At 42.6% G+C, this 22,935-nt stretch overlaps 1 protein-coding gene across 2 annotated transcripts in view; it reads right to left on the bottom strand.

The window, feature by feature from the left end:
• Nucleotides 1-22,935, bottom strand: part of SLU7 (SLU7 homolog, splicing factor) — a 906,055-nt gene that overhangs the window by 393,059 nt on the left and 490,061 nt on the right. The gene's annotated exons all lie outside the window — the stretch shown is intronic.

The following is a 22,935-nucleotide window of genomic DNA, read 5'->3' as shown; positions in this document are numbered from 1 at the left end:
TTTCTTGCCCCAGATGTCAGGTGCCCCCAGAAGGAAGGCAATACATACATTTGTGTGATAAGGCAATGCAATATAATCAAAATACAGTAGTGCAAGCAAATACATCAAGAATGAATACCCCAATCAGGTAGCATGAGGAGGTGTTAGCCAATAGGCCTGTCCCAAGAGGGGAAGGAGGGAGGGAAACCTGGACTGCAGCTGTATTAGCACTTGAACATCTACATTTATGGTAGGTACAAAACTGTACTATGTTCATCGTGCATACAGCTGCAGTCATAACAGATGGGTAGAATCCCAAAGCTAAGAAAGGGGTGGTAGGCACTAGATGGAACTAGGAGGAGCCAGAATGCCCTGCAAGACTGCAGTGGCAAAGCCCGCTCTAGATTTGGAGTATAATGGAAGGTGGTAGTGCTTGGAGAAGGTATGCACAGAACTCCAAGTGGCTGCTTCCAAAATATCTTTGGTAGGAACTCCTCTGAGAAAAGCTGCAGAGGTAGCCGTGGCCCTTGTGGAGTGAGATCTGATGCCTGTAGGTACAGTTTTGCCATGAAAAGAATAGCAAAAGCGTATGCAGTGGGCTATCCATTTTGAGATAGTCTGTTTGGAAATTGGCTTTCCTTGAGCTCCTATAGCATAGGACACAAAGAGCTGATCTGATTTCCTGAAAGGCTTTGTTCTGTCCAAATAATAACGCAGTTGTCTGTGGATGTCCAAGGAATGTAGTAATCTCTCCCCTTTGTTTTGAGGATTAGGATAAAAGGTAGGTAAGTGTTTAGCCTGATTCAAAGCTACCCTGGATACCACTTTTGGCATAAAAGACGGGTTGGTTCGTAAGGAAACTCTGTCCTGATGGAAGATGATGAAAGGCTGCACAGCCATGAGGGCTTGTAGTTCTGATACCCTACGAGCTGAGGTAATAGCCATAAGGAAAGCTGTTTTCCAGGACAAATATTGCAAATCTGATGAGGCAGCTGGCGCAAAAGGAGGCAAGGTCAGCTTTTCTAGAATGAAATTGAGATCCCAAGCAGGTATTGGTTGTTTCCTTGGGAGTTTTAGATTCTTAGCCCCTCTGAGGAACTGTCTTAAGAGGGGGTGAGAGAATAAGGGTGGATCAGTGTTGCATTCTGCAGAAAGTGCTGAGGCATGGATTTTGATGGAGGAGAAAGAAAGTCCACTGCTTAGCAGCTCAGCTAGATACTGTAATATTTGAGGTAAATTCAGTTTTTCAGGATCCTGGCCCTTTTTCTCATTCCAGACACAAAACCTTTTCCATTTTGCGGAGTAAGCTTTTCTGGTAGATGGCCTTCTGGCCTCCAAAATGACATCCTGCACCTCCTTGGAGAGTAGGGTCTGTTGTGATGCTAAGGAATCTTCCATGCGGCTAGATTGAGTGTTTTTAGCTGACTGTGAAGAGTTTTGAAGCTGTGCTGAGTCAGAAGAAGAGGCATTAGAGGCAGGGTCCATGGTGGGGAATGTGTCAGGCTCCTCAGGAGTGGGTACCAGTGTTGTCTTGGCCAGTCTGGAGCAATGAGAATCATCTTTGGTCTGTCTGCTCTGGTTTTTAATAGAACTTTGAGCAGCAGAGGAAGAGGTGGGAAGGCATAAACTGTCATTGATGTCCAACTGATGTCCACTCTCCAGGCCTTTGGATGAAAAATCCTTGAGCAGAATTTTGTCAATTGGTGATTTTCGTGGGAGGCAAAGAGATCTATGTCTGGCCTTCCCCATGCTTGAATTATCTCTGTAAAAAATTGAGGATACAACTTCCATTCGTGTGGATCTGTCATATTTCTGCTTAGGTTGTCTTGCCTGGCAAGTACTGTGCTTGTAGTTCGATTTGTAAGTCCAGGACCATGTTCCAAAGTGACACGGCCAGTCTGCATAGGGGGTATGAATGGGTTCCTCCCTGTTTGTTTATGTACCACATTACTGTGGTGTTGTCTGTCCTTATCAATAGTTGACCTGGTTGCAGGAGGTCTTTGAAAGCTATAATAGCATTTATTACTGCTAGCATTTCCTTTTGATTGATGTGTAGGTGCTTTTCTTTTTGGGACCATTTGCCCTGAATGCACCGATCTGTCATGTGCTCCCCCCAGGCGTAGTCAGAGGCGTCTGTTGTGATGACTTGATTTGCTTGAGGCTTGCTGAATGGGAGACCTGTGTTTGCTTGGCATGCTTGAGCCCACCACAGAAATTCCTTTTGAAGACATGGAATTAGTGGTATTATTGTTTCCAGGCTGTGGCTGTGTTGAGACCATAGGTTTTTTCAGGTATCATTGAAGTTTCCTCATATGCAGCTTTGCACATGGGATTAGTAAGATGCAAGATGCCATGAATCCCAGAGCCTGCAGGATTTTCCTTGCAATCAGCCTGGTGCAATTTGCTAGTGTTTTGAAGTATTGAGTTAGTTGCCCCTGCTTCTCTGGCGTGAGGTAGGCCATCTGGGTGTTTGTGTCCAAGTTGGCACCCAAGAAAATTATTTTCCGAGAGGGTATTAGCCTTGATTTCTTTTTGTTGACTGTGTATCCCAGAGAATTCAACAACATTATTACATAAGCCAGATGTTTCAGAAGAATGTGCTTGCTGTCTGCTTGGATCAGGCAGTCGTCCAAATAGGGGTATATTTGTATCCCTTGAAGTCTGCAGTAGGCAATTACTGATGCCAGGCATTTCGTGAATACTCTGGGCGCAGTAGATAAGCCAAAGGGCAACGCAGAGAATTGATAATGGGTTGAACCTGCAAGAAATCTGAGGTATCTTCTGCAATTTTGTCTGATTGGGACATGCAGGTATGCCTCCTTGAGGTCCAATGTTACCAGCCAAGTCTCCTTGCCCAGCATGGGAAGAAGCTGCTGTAGAGTGAGCATCTTGAATTTTGGTACGAGTAGAAATGTGTTTAGGATGGATAGGTCCAAAATAGGTCTCCAATCTTTTCCCTTCCTTGGTACCAGGAATAGTCTGGAATAAAAACCTTGACCTTGTTCGTGCGTAGGTACCTCTTGAATAGCTTTCATGTCTATGAGATCTGAAATTAGTCTTTGTGCCTCTGCCCTTTGATTGTGTGGCAGGTTTGGCATGCCTCTCATTTTTGGAAGGTTGTGAAAATGGAATCTGTAGCCTTTGTTAATAATGTCCAGGATCCATTTGTCTTTTGTGACAATATGACAATTTTTTGAAAATAATGCCAGTTTTCCGCCTAATGGTGCTGCCATTTGAGTCTTGCTTGGCATGCAAAGGGGAAAGTCATTGGGCTTGCTTTCTGAATGGTTGCGAGTTATCCTCACCACCTCTTTGTGTAGGAGCTTGCCATTGTCTGCCTCTAAACGATCCTTGGGATTGCCCTCTGCCCCTCGGGCGCCTGTATCTACCTCTTTGGGGTCTGTCCGTGGCTGGAAGGGACCAAGTTTTGGAAGGCCAATTTCTACTGAAACGTGGGGGTTGTACCTGTAGAAAATCTTTCACTGTTTGCATTGATTTAGCCTTTTCCTCCATTTCCTTAATACCTCCTCAGCATTAGCACCAAATAATACATCCTTTTGTAGAGGGGCATCTAGTAATTTAGCTTTGACATGATCTGGTAAGGTTTGTTCCTTGAGCCAGGCATGCCTACATATGACTGATACTGTAACAGCAGCTCTACATGAGGCCTCTAGAGCATCAAAACCACATTGTAAGGTATGTTTACCCACTTGTTCTGCACTATGCATCAAATCCTGCAACTCCTTCAAGTCTGGTTGTTCAGGTTGTGACATTTTACTTCTCAATTGTGATAACAAAAACTGTTGGTACTTTAGCATATGGAACTGACAGTTTAATGCCCTCATGGTTAAGATGGCCGAGGTATATACCTTTTTCCCCCACCTTTCTAAGGATCTGGAATCTCTCTCGGAAGGTAATGGATTTTTAGCAGTGGAGACCTTAATTCAATTGGGGCCCTGTGAGATAGTTTCTGGGTCAGTAGCATGGCTTTTGTATACAAATTGGTGTGAGTCAGGAACCCTGTAGTACCCGTCAGGCTTGACTGGAGCTGGAGGTAGAGAATCCTGGTTAAGGCAGGCCTCTGAGTACACATCATCTAGTATGTCCAAGACAGGAGGTATAGCTAGAGGCCTGTGCTGAGGTAGCAAGAGAAATTCCCTAAGCCTTTTCTTGAAATCTGAATAATCTTGGCCTTCCCAGTGGAAGAGTAAGAATGTTCCTGTTCATCAGAGTGCTCTGAAATAATGGAGCCCTGATCAGAGGAGGGGGATTCTTCCTCCACTCTGGGCCATTTGTCCGGGGGGGGGGAGGGGGGGTTGAGAAGCCCTGATAAGAGTAATGTAAAATGAGGGCCTTCACCAATAATTTACATACCGGGTGAATAGGCCTCATTTTACATACCGGGTGAATAGGAACTTAAAGAGCTTACTGGAGAATCCAATTTCTGAAAAATATGTTTTAGAAAGGGTACTTATAAATGTGGGGCCTGTGATTACTGTAGATTCATTATTGACACTCCCTCTGTGACACTTGGACCCAACCAAACAGTAGTTAATTTTATGGCAGGTACATGTACATCTCAGGGCTTAGTTTACTTGGCCGTATGTCAGTCCTGCGGTCATTTTTATGTTGGGAAAACAGAAAGGCGTCTGAGTAGGAGAATATATGAACACATGTACAGTATTACGAAAAAGGAAGATAATAACGCCTTATACAAACACATAAAGGTTAACCATGCTGACCATATTTTTAAATTTGGTATTTTAGAAAGTGTAGGTAAAAATTTTAGGGGGGGTGACTGGGGTAACCAGTTGCTTCGGGCTGAGGTTAGATGGCAGTTGAGGCTAAATGCAACAGTTCCCCCAGGTTTAAGTGGACATATTAGTTTAAAACCTGAATTAAGGTATCGAGCAACACAGTTTTGATATATTAACACATTATTCAACCCTGATAACTTCACTTCATGTTATTTTAAAAAGTTTTACCTTTTTAGAACAACGTATTTATAAAATTATTTCACAAGACAAACAGTTTTTTAACTTTTTAAAAAAGGATTTTTTCAAAAAATGCACTGTCACTTTAATTTTGTAATTGATTTTTTATTGAAGGTACTGGGTACTTATATAAAAATGGTGTCAGTTCATTTTATTAACTGTTCTGATTAAGTCTATTGACGAAAGCGCTTGACCTGTATTGTGGATTATTGGACTATTCATTCGTTTTTATGTACTGTGGATTACTTTATGTGGTGTGAATAAAAGTGTTTATTTTGGTGGTCATAGGACATTGGCTCAAGGAGTGGTTATTGGAAGTTATTTGTGTTCGTTTGCCACTCTTTTACACACCGATTTGTGTTATTAGATATTAAAACATTCCTAAGGAAAATTAACCTGCAAATTCTTTTAAATCAGAAAATTGGACCAAGACCAAATAATTTAATAAAAAAGAGCACATTTAACCCTCCACTACACCCTCAAATAAAAAATTTTGAAAATCTGATAGAAAATGAAATTAGAAACAATTTTGATAAAGTGAGTTATAAAAGAAATTTAGATTCAGGTGAAAATAATATCTTAACAGAAATAAGTAAATATGTAAATATGCGAATCATAAAACTGGACAAAGGGGGTGGGATGGTTTTAATGGATGCTCTTGTGTATGAAGGCAAAATGAACGAAATCCTAGATAGGTATACTAGTAGCTCTAGAAACAAAATCAATATAGCCTACAGGAGAATTGATACAGTCTTGGAAGATTTATTTACAGAAGGTCTTATTGATAGTAAAACGTTGAGGTACTTAAAGGTGGAAAAACCAAGAATACCAACCATATTTGGGATCCCTAAAATACATAAGGATGAAATGGATCCACCTTTAAAACGCATTGTTTCAGCGGAAGGTTCAAAAACCCTACCATTGGCAAAATACGTAGACTCAAGCTAAAAAAACATATGGTTAAAATGTAATAATATTCTCAGGGATTCATGGGACTTCCTTAGAAGTGTGAAAAGTACAGTTTTGTACCTACCATAAATGTAGATGTTCGAAGATCCACATTGCTGCAGTCCTTACTTATGGGTAGTCCGCTGTCCTCGGTCGGCCCGAATACCAAAGTATTAGGCTGACGTCGGTCATGGGCGCCTAGATCTGACATCAGAGCGTCAGGGTATAAAGGCGCATGACTGACGTCATATCCTCAGTCTTTTCTTGCCCCAGATGTCAGAAGGCCAAACCAGAAAGGCCACAGCCAAAAACAGAATACCTCCCAAAAACATGCCCAACAACAACCATCACCTAAAGCATAGCACCAAGTCAAACTACAGAGGGGAAGGAGGGAGGGTAAATTGGACTGCAGCAATGTGGATCTTGAACATCTACATTTATGGTAGGTACAAAACTGTACTATGTTCTTCATCTCACATTGCTGCAGTCCTTACTTATGGGTAGAATCCCAAAGCAACGGGAAAGGGAGGATGGTAAAAATCATAAAGCATTAGGGGCCGCTAAAATGCCCTGTAAAATTGCAGTGGCAAATCCAGCCCTAGACTTAGAATAAAGAGGAAGGTGGTAATGTTTAGAAAAGGTATGCACTGAACTCCAAGTAGCTGCCTCCAAAATGTCTTTGTAGCTACCCCTTATAAAGGCCGTAGAAGTAGCAGTAGCCCTAGTGGAATGAGGCCTGATTCCAGCAGGAATCTCCTTACCATGATGGGAATAACAGAAAGAAATACAAAACCCAATCCATTTAGAAATAGTTTGTTTTGAAACAGGTTTACCCTGTGAACCCAAAGCAAAAGAAACAAACAATTGCTGAGACTGTCTGAACTCCTTGGTTCTGCTCAAATAATAACGCAACTGCCTGTGAATATCCAAAGTATGCAAAATTTTCTCCCCTTTATTTTGGGGTTTGCATAAAAAGTAGGCAAATGAATAGTTTGATTTAAGGCCACACTAGAAACCACTTTAGGCATAAAGGAAGGATTAGTACGCAAAGATACCCTATCCTTATGAAAAATCAGGAAAGGCTCCACTGCCATGAGGGCCTGTAATTCAGAAACCCTTCTTGCAGAGGTAATGGCCAACAAAAAAGCAGTTTTCCATGATAAATACTTTAACTCGGCAGTAGCTGCAGGCTCAAAAGGTTGTTGAGTAAGTTTTTCCAACACAAAATTGAGATCCCAAGCAGGAGTAGGAGCTCTACGTGGGGGTCTTATATTCTTTGCCCCTCTAAGAAATTGCTTAAACCAAGGATGAGAGAATAAAGGAGGGTCACAATCATAGTGAGCAGAAATGGCTGCAGCATGGACCTTTATTGAGGAGAAAGACAAACCCTTGTCCAATAACTCAGTAAGATATTGAAGAGCAACACTTAAATCAGGTTTGGAGACATCAAAGTCCTTTCCTTTGCTCCAAATAAAAAATCTCCTCCATTTATCAGCGTAAACTTTCCTGGTACTAGGCCTCCTGGCCTCCAAAATAACATTCAAAACTTGTTGTGGAAGCTGAGACCCTCCAGAGTCTAAAACAGAACATGCCAGGCTGTTAGATGCAGAGACTGAATCTTGACATTGAGGAAGTGACTGTCCTCTTGTGACAAAAGGTGCGGAATCAAAGGCAGAGGCCATGGAGGTTCTCGTACTAAACTCCTCAGTAGTGGGTACCAGTGTTGTCGAGGCCAATCCGGTGCTATCAAAATCATGGTTGGCTTGTCTTGTCTGGCCTTCAAAAGTACCTTGGGAAGAAGAGGCAGAGGTGGAAAGGCATATACATGCAGATTGTTCCAACTGAAAGATAGAGCGTCCACCTTCTAAGCTGTGTGATGAAACATTTTTGTGCAAAACTTTGGCAACTGGTAATTTAGTGGAGAAGCGAACAGATCTATGTCTGGAGTTCCCCATAACACTGTCAACTGTTGAAATACATAAGGATCCAATTTCCACTCGTGAGGATCCACTATTTGTCTGCTCAATACATCTGCTAAGGAGTTCTGTGCTCCTGGTAGAAACCTTGCCTGAAGATTGAGGTGTAGATTGAGAGCAGTTTCCCACAGAATCATCGCTTGCCTGCAAAGAGGGTAAGAATGGGTTCCCCTGCTTGTTGATGTACCACATGACAGTAGTGTTGTCTGTTTGAATCAACACCTGCCCTGGGAAGTAAATCTTTGAAAGCCATCAATGCAAACTGGACTGCTAACATTTCCTTCAAGTTGATATGCAAATGTTGGAGTTTGACAGGCCACGTGTTTTGCACCCATTTTCCATTGAGGTGTGCTCCCCAAGCCTTGTCCGAGGCATCTGTCGTTAGAATCTGACTCGCCTCTGGCCGGGTCACAGAGAGTCCCTTGTTTAGGTGACATTCCTGAGCCCACCACAAAAACTCCTTCTGAATGCAAGGTATTATCTGAATGACAGTGTCTAGATCTTGGTAGTGCTGTGTCCACACATTTTTGAGATACCATTGAAGCTTCCTCATATGCAATCTGGCATTGGGAAGCACCAGAATACAAGATGCCATGAACCCCAAGGCTTGAAGGACTGTCCTTGCAGTCAGCCTGGACCGTAGAGACATTTGCTGGAAATAAAGAAAAGGCTTCTTTGTTTGTCCGGGGTCAAAAAAGCCATCTGGGAAGCTGTATTCAGTCTCACACCCAGAAAGCACATGTCCTGAGAGGGTACTAGACTGGACTTTGTTTCGTTCACAGAATACCCTAGGCTTCTTAACACTGCCATCACATACTGTAGATGATGAAGAAGTTCGTCCTTTTCTTGTGCAATAATCAGACAGTCGTCCAAATAAGGATAAATCTGTATTCCTCTTAGTCTGAAAAATGCTATCACTGGAGCCAGAACCTTTGTGAACACTCTGGGCAGTAGATAAGCCAAAGGGCAATGCAGAGAACTGATCATGTAAATTTCCAGCCAAACGCAGGTACCTCCTGCAACTGGGCCTGATAGGAACATGAAGGTAAGCCTCTTTGAGATCCAGAGTAACCATCCAGTGATCTTTTCCCAACAGAGGTAAAAGCTGTTGTAAAGTCAGCATCTTGAACTTTGGAATGTCCAGGTAAGTGTTGAGGATAGATAAATCCAAAATTGGTCTCCACGTGTTTCCTTTCTTTGGAACTAGAAACAGGCGAGAATAAAATCCTAGGCCCACTTCTGACAGAGGAACTGGCTGTATAGCTCCTATTTGAAGAAGTAAAGAAATTTGTCTGTGAGCCTCTATCCTTTGCCGAGGAGGGACGTCTGGCATGCCTTTGAAAGGAGGCATGGTATGGAAATAGAACTTGTAACCTCGGTTTATAATGTCCAATACCCATTTGTCCTGGGTGACTAAATGCCAATTTCGCTTGAAAAGAGCCAACTTTCCTCCCAAAGGAGCTGCCAGGCAAGAGGAATCTGGCAGCTGAAAATGCAGGTCATTGGGCCTGTTTACGAAAGGACTGGCCCCTGCCCTCACCAGCAGATTGAGCAGGCGAACTCCATTGTCTCGGCCTGAAGGTACTCTGAGCTCTGCCCCTACCACGCCTAGATCTACCCCTAGACTGAGAATCAGAAGAAGGGTACGCCCCTTAGTAGGCCAATTTCTACTAAACTTTGGAGGTTGTACCTGCAAAAATCTTTAACAGTCTGCATAGACTTAGCCTTGTCTTCCATTTTCTTTAAGACTGACTCCACAGGAGGACCAAACAAAACTTCAGACTGCAAAGGGGCATCCAGAATTCTAGACTTAACATGCCCAGACAAATTCTGATCCTTAAGCCAGGCGTGCCTACGAATAACTGAACCAGTGGCCGCCACCCTAGAAGAAGCCTGTAAAGCATCAAAACCACATTGCAAAGAGTGCTTACCCACCTGTTCAGAAACATGCACTAAATCCTGCAATTCTTTACACTCTATGCCCTCTGCCAAAGCATCCACTTTAGATCTTAGCTGAGAAAGGAGGAAATTCTGATACTTCAACATATGAAACTGGCAGTTCAAAGCTCTCATTGTTAAAGTAGAAGAGGTATACACCTTCTTACCCCATCTATCCAAAGCTCTAGCTTCCTTATCCAGAGGAACCGGATTCTTAACAACAGAGGCTCTAACACCCTTAGGCCCCTGACTAATAGTTTCTGGGTCCGCCCTAGGATTCTTATACAGATATTTATGAGCCTCAGGCACCCTGTAATACCTATCCGGTTTAACTGGGGCAGGAGGCACAGAATCTGGATTAAGGGAAGCTTCTGAGAAAACATCTGAAACAACATCCAAAACCGGAGGTATAGCTAAGGGTCTATGCTGTGGTAAAAACAAGAACTCCCTAAGCCTCTTCCTGGAATCAGAGTAATCCTGTCCCTCCCACTTAAAATGCTCCCTCATGGAATGCAGAGTTTCTGAAAATGAAAAATCCTCTGGAGGAGAAGCAGAAGGAGTGGAATCCTCTGCATCAGAATCAGAATAAGGAGGGAAATCTTGAATGTCCTCAGTAGAAGACTCTGAATCATCTGAGGCCTGCTCCAAACTTTCCAACTCTGGCTCCATCCTGGGCCTCTTATCAGGAGGGCATAGAACCTCTAATTAAAGTAATCAAATCCTCTGCCATTTTAAGCATGTGCTTTTTAGGCACAGACCCTGAAGAACCAGAACTGACACCAGAGGAAGGCAAAACAGACCTGCCCTTAGAAGGAGCCTTAGAAACAGTAGCAGAAGGCCTAACCACCTTAGGCATAGAAGGGAGAATAGTAACCTGAGAGGCCCCTTCAGCCTGACCTGCCTCCTGAGAGGCCACATCTTGTAAAATCAAAGTTTCCCCCTGGGACTCAACAGAAACTTCAGCCGGATCCACCTGTTCAGCTGTAGCTTCTAAAGGTCCGGCGTCCGAAACGGATGAATCATCCTGCCTAGGCTTTAAAGATTTGTCTTTGCGCTTCTTAGTAGAAGCAGGCGTCAGAACATCCGACGGCATATTATAATTACACCTCTTGCCAAAGACTAACCTAGCGCAATCTAACCTCCGTTTTATAGTGCGCTTATTAAACCTAGCACAAAACCGACACCCGACTACGTCGTGCTCCGGCCCCAAACAAGGAATACAAAGCGAGTGGTAATCCCTATGCGGTATCTGTTTCCCACAAGAAATACAATTATTCACTTTTTCTGACATCCAGTAAGTAACTGAGGCAAGAAAAAACAAAAATATTCCCCAACGGGGTACTTAGCCCAACTTGGTATCGGTCTGAAACTCCAGCGAAAAATTTCAGAACGCCGAACGGCACTTGCAACGCTGCTTCTGCATCGGACCATGCGGCAAAAAAGACTGAGGATATGACGTTGGTCATGCGCCTTTATACCCTGACGCTCTGATGTCAGATCTAGGCGCCCATGACCGACATCAGCCTAATACTTTGGTATTCGGGCCGACCGAGGACAGCGGACTACCCATAAGTAAGGACTGCAGCAATGTGAGATGAAGAACATCAAGATCTATATACAGATAATATGCATTTTCTTACTATAGATATCATAGGTTCATACTAGACTATCTGCCCTAGGGCATTTATAAGCCTAGCCAGAATGTGTTTGGCTTTCGCCACCCATTTTAAATTTATTTTGCTATGCCCTTTTTCGAGGTTAGTATACTGTGCCTCTGTCTAACAGTGACACAGAAGTGATACCCGGGGTAAACCTACGATCTCCCATCCACTCATCAAGATTCCTCTTGAAGAGAGTCAATGAGGGAGTCTGCCTAACCTGGACTGGGATTTTATTCCAGAGTGAAGGGAGCCTCTGGGTTATGAATCTGTCCCTCCAGCATGTCCTATTTATTTCAGTGCTGAGGTTCAAGTCTCGGCGTAAGCTCGATGGGATTTGGATTTTCTGAGGTGCAGCATGTCCATTAATTCCGGGTTGGACATGGCTTTATACATCAGGCACAGATCGCCTCTGAACAGGCGGTATGCCACTGAGTAGAGCTGGAGTTTCTTTAACCGGGCAGCATATGGCATCTGTTTGAGCCCTTTGATCCTCTTGGTGAGGTACTTTTGGGGTCTTTCCAGTTGCTGCAGGTGTCTGGTAAGGTACATCCCAAAAGGGCATTGTACTCAATTATGGGCCTGATGAGGGATGAGTAAAGAGGCACAATGACCTCCCTGATCTAGATGTGAATCCCTTCATGATTAGGTGGGCTATATAAAATGTTTTTCTAACCACTTTGGCCACGTGGTTGTCAAATGAGAGATTGCTATCAACTTGGGTCCCCAGGTCCCTAATTACTTCTTCTGTACTTAATGGATTACCACCTATGTGGTAATTTGTGGGCACTTTGTTTTTGCCAAAGGGATGACTATACACTTTTGGCATTTAGCTTGAGGCCATGGCTCTGTCACCAGTTGTCTGTTTCTATGAGGCCCTTTTGGAGGATGCTTGTGTCGGCTGGAGAGTCGATTATGGCTCCCAGTTTGCAGTCATCTGCGAACTTGGTCAGCCACAGTCCTTCTGTGTTGGCCTGTACCTCCGAGAAATATATACCGAACAAGAGAGGTCCCAGGACTGAGCCTTGTGGGACACCACTTGTAACTGGTTTGGAGTCTGACATGGCTCCAGCAATTCTAACCATGTGGGTTCTGTCCTTGAGCCAGTTTGCAATCCATCTAGTGACATAGGGGTTTATATTTAAGCTGGTGAGCTTATCTATAATGCCAGTGGGGTATTGTATCGAAGGCTTTGCAAGGTCCAGGTAGGCTGTGTGGACCACCTTCCCTCGTCAATGGCCTTGGTGACTGTTTCAAAGAAATCAACCAGGTTTAAGAGGCAGGATCTGCCCTTAACAAAGCTGAACTGGGTAGGATCCAGTGTCTGTAGGTCCCCAATATCTTTATTTATGAGGTCCATGATGATCCTTTCCATAGCTTTGCAGACCAAGCTAGTCAGGCTTATGGGGCGATAGTTTCCAGGATCCGTTGAGGCACCACCTTTATGGAGAGGGACCACTGTTGCTGTACGCCACTCTTTGGGCACATATCCTGTAGTAAGGCTGAGACTGAACAGTAGTTTTATGTTTGGGTTTAGCTCTTCTTGGAGTTCATGTAGGGCGCAGCCGGGACACCGTCTGGTCCCATTGATGCTGTGTTTTTGCTTTGGAGAGGCGGCTCTTACCTGAGCATCTGAGATGTCAGGGGCAGCACTCTGCTGGGATAGATATTTGCCCTTTTGGTGGGAGGGGAGAAGTTTGCGCTGAACCTGTCAGCTAGGATGTTGGCAATGTCTGTGGGTTCGTGTATTTTTGTCATTTTGGACTAATTCTGAGCATATCTGGGAATTACCACCCAGGTTCCTAACATAACTAAAGAAAGCCTTGTGAGTATCCTTAGTGTCCTGTGCAATTTTTCTCTCGAAGCTGGCCTTAGACAATTTTATGAGTGCCCGTATTTTTTTGCTAATACTGATCAGAGATGCCTTCCCTTTTTGGGATTTTGCTCTATCATTTAGTTGCTTCCTCCTTCTATTGTATAGTTTGTTTATGGCTGGGGTCCACCAGACAGGACGTCTGCCTTTGGAGGATTGGGTCTTGGTTTTATTTGGGATCGCATTTCCTGTATTCCACATGAGGAATGTAAGATAATGTTAGAAGAAATAATATTTGAGGATGGTAGTTTAACACGTGATGAGTGTATAGTGATTCTGCAATTAGTGGACTTGTTTCTAAGGTTTCATTTTCTTTACTTTAAGGGTGAGTTCTTACATCAAATCAAAGGTGTAGCTATGGGTGCAGCATGCGCACCAACATACACAAACTTAATTTTAGCAAAATGGGAAGAAAAGTGGGTACTTGATTCTATATATAACCAAAAATGGTTATTATATAAAGGATTTTTGGATGATATTTATATTTTTGGAAAACATCTAAAGAAGAAATTCCTGATTTCATTAAATTTTTGAACAACAGTACAGGCTTCTTGAAGTTCACATACAAAGTAGACAATGCAAAACTATGTTATTTGGACATAGAGATATACAAGAAAAATAAGTTTAATTCAAAAGTATACAGGAAAAGTACCTATTCAAATTCTTATTTGCATTTTAATAGTGCTCACCCTGTACACCAGAAAAGAGGTTTAGTTAGGGGTCAATATATCAGATCATCTAGAATTACATCAGATATGGAAGATTTTATAGATGAAATGAAAACCTTGAACCACATGTTTAAAAAAAGAAACTACCCTAATACTTTAATTGAGGAAGTGGAGAAAGAAGTTTTGGAGGGTAGAGCAGGTAAATTTCACCCAATTTTAGGGTGTAGTGAGGAAAGCATTGAACAACAAAATAAACTTAATGAGAATTTTAATAGGGCCTTGGTAATGGAGTTTAATGCAAGTTCCACCCTAGTAAAAAGTATTATAGAAAAGGAATGGAATAGATTTACCACCATTACAGACCTAGAGAAAATAGCAAAGGAAAAGCTAAAAGTAGTTTATAAAAATTCTTGTAGCCTAAAGAACTTGTTAGAAAGGAATTATACAAGGAATACAGGAAACAAGAACAAAAGAAGAAAAGGAACATTCAAATGCGCGAATTGCGCCCAGTGTCCTTACATTGTCAATAAAGGGACAGTATATTTAGAAAGCAGGAAAATAGTCTTAGACGGCAAAGAATATAATAATTGTGAAGACATGGGGATAGTGGACCTGGCAAAGTGTGTTCATTGTCAAGCATTTTACGTGGGAAAGACAGAACGCAGATGAAAAAGAATTTATGAGCATATGTATGAGGTACAAAATAAAAAAGAAACAAATACCCTCTATAAACACAAGGTAGAATGTAAGGATGCAAATGTTATATTTTTTGTACTAGAGAAAGTGAGAAACGATGAAAGGGGTGGCTCATGGGTGGAAAGAATAGAATACAGAGAGCTTTGGTAGCAAGTAACCATGCAAGCCAATAAATGGCCAGGACTTAATGATTGTATTTCCATAGCCCTCCTTCTCAAACTAAGAGCTGCTAAACTATAAGGTCTCAACAAGATGAATTAGTCTCTTTCCCTTAATCCTTTTATTGGAATTATTTATTAAAAGGTGTTTTTAAAATAAATTGATTTTTTATGATAAACTGAGGTTCTAATAATAAGCTATACTGATTTTTTACAAATTCATTAATTTTGTTTTATTTGTTTTTATAAGTGATATTTTGGTACAGCTTGTCACAAAGTTTTTTAATGTATGTTCTAAGTATAGGGTCATTTTAATTCAGTCTTTCATCAAAAGATGGTACTATAACCTAGTTTAATACAAAGGTTTTATGATTTACAGCTTGTCATAAAATTTTTAATGCATGTACTATGTATAGAGTCATTGTAATTTATTTTTTTACCACAAGATGGTACTACAACCCAGTTTAACACAAAGGTTTTATGATTTGTAAGTAGCAAATAAATGTCATTATTTTTTAATTTTTTATAAATATTTATATATATGTATACAACATTTATTCCAGTTTCAATTTGTTTCTATAATGGAATACTGTTTTAAAAAGGTTTTAGATTAATAAAACATTTTGTCCTATGGAGTTTATAGGTCACATATTTTAAATTAGGTCTCATTTAGTATTGCGGTTGATTGGATGTTTTTCATTTAAACTTGTATAAATAGAAATTGTATTAAGACCAGCCCACATCTGATGAAGTTTTAAAACGAAAACGTATCTGCTAGATTGAGCGTTATATGTGTTTACTGTGGAGTGAACACTTGGAATAAATCATGCAAAACCGGACTGTCTGAATGCTTTATTGTGCACCTTCTGGGGTCTATTTCTTTCTTTATTAGTGACTGTTTGGCCCTTTTTGGCAATTTTGGTGGATTTCCAACAAAAACAAATACACCAGAAAGCTTAAATACACCAAACAAGAAGAAATGTATAGCCAAGAGAAGTCAGGGCGCTGGAGGGAGGGTAACCAGGACTGCAACACTGAATACACTCGAACATCTACATTTATGGTAAGTGTACACAACTGTACTATGTTCTTCGTGTTTCACTGTTGCAGTCATTACATTTGGGTTGATTCCCAAAGCTAAGGAAGGGAGAAGGAAGTTAGAAAGCATTAGGCCAACTATTAAGCCCTACAAAACTGCAGTGGCAAAACCAGCTCTGAATTTAGAAAAAATAGGCATGTGGTAATGCTTGGTGAAGGTATGTACAGAGCTCCGGGTAGCAGCTTCTAGGATGTCCCTGGTAGGGACTCCTCTGAGAAAGGCTGTAGAGGTAGATGCAGCCCTGGTGGAATGTGATCTAATCCCCTGTGGGGTAGGTTTTCCATGGTGCTTATAGCAGAAATTAATGCAATGGGCTATCCATTTAGAAATGGTTTGCTTTGAAATGGCCTTCCCCTTTGCCCCTGCAGCAAAGCCAACTAGTAGCTGTTCAGATTTTCTGAGAGGTTTAGTCCTGTCCAAATAAAATCTAAGTTGTCTGTGCACGTCCAAAGTGTGCAGTATTCTCTCTCCTTTGTTTTGTGGATTCGGAAAAAAAGTAGACAAATGAATGGACTGACTTAGGGCCACACTTGACACCACCTTGGGCATAAAGGAAGGATTGGTCCTGAGGGAAACCCTGTCTACATGGAAGATAATGAAGGGCTCCACTGCCATAAAGGCCTGTAATTCAGACACTCTTCTAGCTGAAGTGATGGCTAGAAGGAAGGCTGTTTTCCAAGAAAGGAATTTAAACTCTGCAGTAGCAGCTGGTTCAAATGGAGGTAGAGTGAGCTTTTCCAATACAAAGTTAAGATCCCAGGCTGGAGTAGGGGCTCTAAAATTTTTAGCCCCTCTGAGGAATTGTTTTAACAGTGGTGAGAGAAGAGGGGTGGTTCAGTATTATAATGTGCTGAAATGGCAGAGCCATGAATTTTGATAGACAAGAAGGATAGGCCCTTGTGGAGCATTTCTGTTAAGTACTGACAGATATGAGGTAAGCTGGGCACCGTAGTGCCCATCCCCCTGAGTCTGGCTCCAGGAACAGTATCTTTTCCACTTTTCAGCATAGGATTTTCTAGTACTAAGTCTCCTTGCTTCCAGAATGACACCTAGCACCTGCTTACTGAGGGATGCTATTGGAGAGCTCAAGAAATTAGCCAGGCTGCAAGGTTCAGGGTTTGAAGCTGAGGGTGCAGAATCTGGCCCGCTTGCTGGGACAGCAGGGAAGGTGTCTGAGGTAAGTGCCATGGATCCAGCAGTATCATACTGTGCAAGAGAGGGTACCAGTGCTGGCGAGGCCAGTCTGGTGCAATCAGTATTGTCCTTGGTTTGTCCTGTTTGATCTTTAGCAGAACCTTGGAGAGGAGAGGCAGAGGGGGAAAGGCATAAACTGAGAGGCTTTCCCAGGTAAAGGACAGGGCATCCACTTTCCAAGCTTGACTGTGGGGAGTCCTTGTGCAGAATTTGTCTAAATGATAGTTCTGAGGGGAGACAAACAGGTCTATCTCTAGAGTCCCCCATTTTTTTCTCAAGAGGTTGAATATCTTTGGTTCCAGTTTCCATTCGTGTGGTTCCATGAGCTTTCTGCTTAGGTCATCTGCCAGTGAATTTAGCTTGCCTGGCAGGAACTGATCTTGTAGGTGCACTTGGTATCTCAGGGCTGTGTTCCACAGAGCCATGGCTAGTCTGCAGAGAGGGTATGAGTGGGTTCCTCCCTGCTTGTTTATGTACCACAAAACTGTGGTGTTGTCTGTCTTTACCAATAATTGCCCTGGAAGGGTATGGTGTTTTAAGGCTGTCAAGGAATTCTGTACAGCTAACATTTCTTTTTGGTTGATATGCAGGTGCATCTCACTCAGGTTCCATTTGCCCTGAATGCACCAACCTGCCAAGTGAGCCCCCCATACATAGTCTGATGCTTCTGTAGTCAGGGTTTGGGCGGCAAGGGGTAGACTGAAAGGGAGGCCCTTGTTTAGGTGGCAGGCCTCAGCCCACCAAAGGAACTCTGTCTTTATACAAGGAATGATAGGAATCATTGTCTCCATGTCCTGAGAATGTTGACACCACAGGCTTTTTAGACACCATTGTAGTTTATTCATATGCAGTCTTGCATATGGAATTAGTAGAATGCAAGAGGCCATGAACCCCAGGGCTTGCAGGATTTTCCTTGCAGATAGCTGGGTCTTTGTGGCCAGTAGTTTGAAGTAAGCTGTCAAATAAACTTGTTTCTCTGGCATGAGGTAAGCCATCTGGGAAGTTGTGTTCAAGCTTGCTCCCAGGAATACAATTTGTTGGCAGGGTACTAGATGAGATTTCTTTTCGTTTATGGTGTACCCCAGCGAGGTTAGAAGTTTCTTTACAAATGCCAGATGTTTTAATAGCATGTCCTGGCTTTCTGTCTGAATTAGACAATCGTCCAGGTATGGGTATATTTGAATGTTTCTCTGCCTGAAAAATGCAATGGCTGGAGCTAGACACTTTGCGAATACCCTGGGCGCAGTAGATAAGCCAAAGGGAAGTGCAGAGAACTGATAGTGCATGCAGCCTGCTCTGAATCGTAGGTATTTCCTGCAAGATTCCCTTATTGGAATGTGCAGGTAAGCTTCCTTTAAGTCTAAGGTTGCCAACCAGGCATCTTTGCCTAGCATAGGAAGCAGCTGTTGAAGTGTTAGCATTTTGAATTTTAGGATTATCAAAAAGGTGTTTAGAATAGAGAGGTCCAGGATAGGACCAGGAGCTGTCTTTTCTGGGTACTAGGAAGAGTCTTGAGTAAAAACTTTGTCCCCTTTCTTCTGCTGGGACAGGCTGAATAGCCCTGATACTTAGAAGAGAAAGAACATGCTGTTGAGCCTCTGCCCACTGATTTGGGGGTAGGTCTGGCCAACCGTTTGGGGTTGGTAAGGTGTGGAAGTGGAATCTGTATCCTTGGAATACTATATTTAAAACCCATTTGTCCTGGGTAATGAGTTCCCAGATTTTGCATGCCAGGCGATCTTTCCCCCTAAGGGAGCAGGCAGTTGAGCAGGGCTTGGAAGGTTTAAGGTTAAGTCATTGTGACATTTTTCCATAGGGGGGTGTCTTACTACTTCCAGCTTTGGACATGGGAGCCCCCCACTGCTTAGGCCTGTGTGTGCCTTGAGACTGTAGCCTAGGTGGTCTGCTGTTCCTGGGTTTGGACTGAGAAGGCCTGGAAGAGACTGGAAAGGACCAATTCTTAGAAGGCCAATGCCTACTAAATCTGGGAGGCTGTACTTGCAGGAAATCGTTAAAAGTTTGCAAAGATTTAGCTTTTTCCTCCATCTTTTTAAGGACTTCTTCTGCTTTGTTGACAAACAGGCGGTCTTGGTTTAAGGAAGCATCCAGTAATTTAGCTTTAACATGATCTGGCAAGTTTTGCTCCTTAAGCCAAGCATGCCCTCTAAGTACAGACCCAGTGACATCAGCCCTGCAAGATCCTTCTAAAGAGTCAAAACCACATTGCAAAGTACATTTACCAACTTGTTCAGCAGAATGCATTAAATCCTGTAATTCTTTATGTTCAGCACAGTCAGGAATCAACAACATTTTCTGTTTAAGTAGTCCCATAATATGCTGCTGATACTTTAACATACGAAACTGGCAGTTTAAGGCCCTAATGGCCAAAGTAGCAGAAGTGTATACCTTCTTACCCCATCTGTCCAAGGCCCTGGAATCTCTATCAGAGGGGGTAGGGTTTTTGGCAGTGGTAGCCTTAATGCCTTTAGGTCCCTGGGAAATGGTCTCTGGGTCCGTAGTAGGATTTTTGAAGAGGAACTTGTGAGAGTCAGGTACTCTGTAATACCTGTCAGGTTTTCTGGGAGCCGGAGGTAAAGTGTCTGGGGCCAGGCTGGATTCCAAGAAGGCATCATCTACAATGTCCAGGACAGGAGGGATAGCTAAAGGCCTGCTGAGGGAGGAGTAAGAATTCCCTAAGCCTCTTTTTGGAGTCAGAGTAATCCTGGCTTTCTCAGCGGAAATGTTCCCTAAGAGTGTGCAAGGTTTCACCACAAAAAAAAATAAAAAATCTTCTGGAGGGGGAAGCAGAGGGAATGGAATCCTCTGCATCAGAATCCTCATAGGTAGATAAGGGCAAATTCTGGTAATCAGAAGAAACATAAATTTCAGAATCCTGATCAGAAGAATCAGAAGGAAAATCAGTTCTAGGTCTCTTAGAGGGGGAAGGCTGGCTTCTCCTAATTAAAGTAATAAGGTCTTCAGCCATTCTTATCATTAGTTTTTTAGGCATATGGGCCTGAACATGCGGTCTGGACGTCGTTTTTTTAGGCGTGGGTTGAGTTTTAGGCCTTAAAGAAGAAGATGGCGTCAGTTTGAAATGCAAGTCTGTAGGCCTGAACACACCCTCAGAAGCCAGTGCATGCACACTGGCTCCGGACCCATCCAAGGTAGAGACATCTGCAGGTTCCATAGTCGAAGAAGCATCTCGCGGCATACCGGACTCCGAATGAGTCTCAGGAGAGGCCTGCGAAATTGAAGTAGCAGGTATCAGGGGCTGCAAAAGCACCTCACTGAGTACCGGCGAACTGGCGACTAGCTTAGCGGAAGCGTCATCGGCAGTTTTGGACCTATGCGGTCTGTCTTTATCTTTACGCTTTTTCGGAATATCAGTAGTTGGAAGGCTTACCGATGACATTTCTGGATAGTTAAACCGAGTACCAAAATAATTTGCTGCAAAAATAGACCGACGACGAATAGTTTGGGGGTTGAATAAAGCACAAAACCGACAGTGAGTGATGTCGTGGTCTGGGCCTAAGCATGGAATGCAATACGAGTGAAAATCTTTATAAGGTATTTGCTTTCCACAGGTAAGACAACTGTTAACTTTTACTGACATCGGTTTAAGGGCAAGAAAAAGGATCCCCAATGGGGTACTTAACTTTTTTGAAGACTTCGGTTCTGAAACTCAAAAACGAAAATTTCAGGAGTCGGCCGACCGTCACTTGCAAACTGCTTCTGCTTTGGGTACCGCGCGGCAAGAAAGACTGATGTAATGGCGTCGGCTGCATGTTTTACATCCCTGACGACCTGACATCATGGAAAGGAGACAGCATCCGACGCAGGAATCCAAAACTCTGGTATTCAGGCCGGCTGAGGGCTACCTGGAGGCAGATAACCCAAATGTAATGACTGCAACAGTGAAACACAAGGAACATCAGGAAAATTAGCAAACAATAGGAGAATGAAATGAAAAATTGAAGGCATATGGCATGAAGCAGAGTACACTCAAGACAATAATCATGGCAGCAAATGGGGAATCAAAAGAAGCTAAAAACTGAAACAGAAGGCAAAATAGCGGAACAAGTTAACATCTTTCAAGTATCTTGGAGGGGTGTTTGAGCATAAGGAAAGTCTGAATGAGGAGACCAAAGCTAGAATCAGAAGGGCTGTAGCCAACCAGCACAGTGTAAGGGGTAGTGTTTGTGACAGACTGATGTCAAAAACTATGAAAATTAAGGTGTACAAAAAGTATGGCAAAGTATTTTGTGGCAAAGAAACCTAGGCAGTGAAGAGTAGTTGAGGAAGATAAAGGTGATGCACATGAAGTCCCTCAGATGGGGGGGGGGGGTAGGAAGCATACTGAGTGACAAATGAAGGAATGATGACATTAGTGCAGAAGCAAAAGTAGCACCAATTGCAGAGAGGGTCAAAGAGAAAAGATTATGGTGGCTTGGACACGTGCAGGAAAGCAGAAAATAATTTGGGGAAGAAGACTTGGGAGAGACAGGACGAATTCAGGAAGAAACGAGGATGTCCAGCAGCAAGATGGATGAAACTTCATGACAGAAGACCTGATACAGTCAGCCATGACTCCCAAAGATGGTAAAAGAGTGGCACTGAATCAAGAGAGGTGGCAAAAGTTGATGGTACACTCTGACCCCATGTAGAAAATGGGAAAAAGGGGGTTGATAAAGACAGTCGTGGCTACAGTTCTTACCTGCATAAATGGTTACATGGGAGATGCAAAGACATCACTACTGTAAGTAGCACTCCTATGTAGCTGCTGGTTTGAAATATCTTGCCCAAACTAACAATTTTTTAAGACATTTAAATGCTATTCTACACAAAATCACTATGTTTACAACATGCTCTGCGTATGGACATCTGACATCTGTGAATCAACCGTCTGGCAGCAGCAGTGACACACAAAAAGGTCACAACTACTAGATGTAATTGTGATGAGCTGGCATACAATACAGTACAAATGTGAAGAGTTTCCCATTTTGTCATATTTCACAAAATTTAATTTATATGAATCCATTCCCATAGACTGTGCTTAGCAAATGGACTTAATTCTGGGTAAGTTTTACATCCATCAATTTCTACCTAATGACGTAATTCCTAAATAAAATACATATGCAAACTTTGAACATCTTTACTAGACTTACATTTCAGAAAACAAATAAAAGTTGACATTAGTTTTTTATATCACTGAATTTATGCAACCAGCTACTTTACCCCAGTACCAGCTGCCCCCAATTCTTCTTAAACTGACCCAACCCCTAAAACAGTCATCTACCATTCCTTGCAATGGTACTGGTACCCTAATCAATGCAAGCTACATTGAAACTAGAGCTTTCTCCACTCAATCAGTAACTGCATCCATCTGAAAATGAGCTTCACCCTTTAGTCCCAGGTTTGATGATCTCTGTCTTCAATTGCTTACTCTGTGGCTGTCAGTGGGTTACCTAAGTAGGCAATGCCCATGGGTCAACCCTGAAAAGAAGCACCTGTTCCTAGTGGGTTTAGCAGTTTTAAAAAATCAAGGCACTTTCTGGCTTATTTAAGGCTGCATCTGTACTCCAATGCTAGCACAAACCTGAAGCAGAAAACAAAGGCGTTCAACTGAGGATGCTTCCATGCAAGCTGCAATGGCCTTAGATATTCCAAAAAAATGGATGTGATGAGTAGCACTCTGACTCATGCTCTTTCATCCACCTAAACTTTTCCTAAGGGGCACAAGAACAGCATGAA

Source organism: Protopterus annectens, chromosome 9.part0 (assembly GCF_019279795.1).
Source record: "Protopterus annectens isolate FY-2018-M chromosome 9.part0, PAN1.0, whole genome shotgun sequence".
NCBI lineage: Eukaryota > Metazoa > Chordata > Ceratodontiformes > Protopteridae > Protopterus > Protopterus annectens.
This window is presented reverse-complemented; position numbering and strand designations above follow the sequence as displayed.